The 852-nt window shown below is 54.0% G+C and overlaps 1 pseudogene; it reads right to left on the minus strand.

Moving 5' to 3' along the window:
- Window positions 1-131: 131 nt before the first annotated feature.
- Window positions 132-852, minus strand: part of LOC116094892 — a 1,870-nt pseudogene continuing 1,149 nt past the window's right edge.

The following is an 852-nucleotide window of genomic DNA, read 5'->3' on the forward strand; positions in this document are numbered from 1 at the left end:
ATCCACGATCCCTGGGTATACAATTAGGCCCTTTAGGGTGAGAGACCCCCGGCCAAGGATGAGACCTAACACCCCTGATGGTAATGGGTCGATAGGCTCGACTGGGACTGGTTGGACATCCATCTGTGGCATCAGTAAGAAGTCGGAGGTGGCACGCAGGTCCACCCACGTGAGTCGTCCGGCGACTCCTCCTTCCGAGCCTCTGCCTGGCTGAGTGACTGTACCCTGAGTGCTCAGTTCCCATATCTTTGAGGGCCCTGGGACCGGGGCCCGGCGTCCCGTTTTTTGGCACATCACTTGTCTGAGTATCTAAAGCGGGGAGAAGTCTGCCCTTGATATCTCGCACCGAGCGGCACTCCATAGTTTTATGATATCATTTGCCGCATCTCTCGCAAAGCGAGGGGGTCTCAAATCTTTTGGCCGGGTTAGGGCAATCTTTCTTGAAATGACCCGGTTTACCGCAATTGTAACAGACCTTAGCACCGGGCCGTGTCAATGGGCGCCTCTGAGATTGGAGTATAGCGGCTGCCAGCCCCGCGTTGGTAAGGGGCCCCCCCAGTTCACGGCACACCCTAAGCCAATCCTGTAGGCCTTTGTTTTTTCGCGGTGCTATCGCGGCTCAGCATTCTTGGGTGGCCTGTTCAAAGATTAGTTGTTGAATTAAGGATTCAACATGTTCTGTGTCCCCAAAAATGCGCCCTGCAGCCTCAGTCATTCTGGCCACAAAATCTGAAAAAGGTTCCTGGGGCCCCTGAATTATCTTAGTGAGTTGCCCATTTGCTTCCCCTTTTCGGGACAGCGCTTTCCATGCACAAATGGCTGTAGCTGAAACTTGTGCATAGGCACCCCAAT

The sequence above is a fragment of the Mastomys coucha genome, unplaced genomic scaffold (genome assembly GCF_008632895.1).
Source record: "Mastomys coucha isolate ucsf_1 unplaced genomic scaffold, UCSF_Mcou_1 pScaffold17, whole genome shotgun sequence".
Lineage (NCBI taxonomy): Eukaryota > Metazoa > Chordata > Mammalia > Rodentia > Muridae > Mastomys > Mastomys coucha.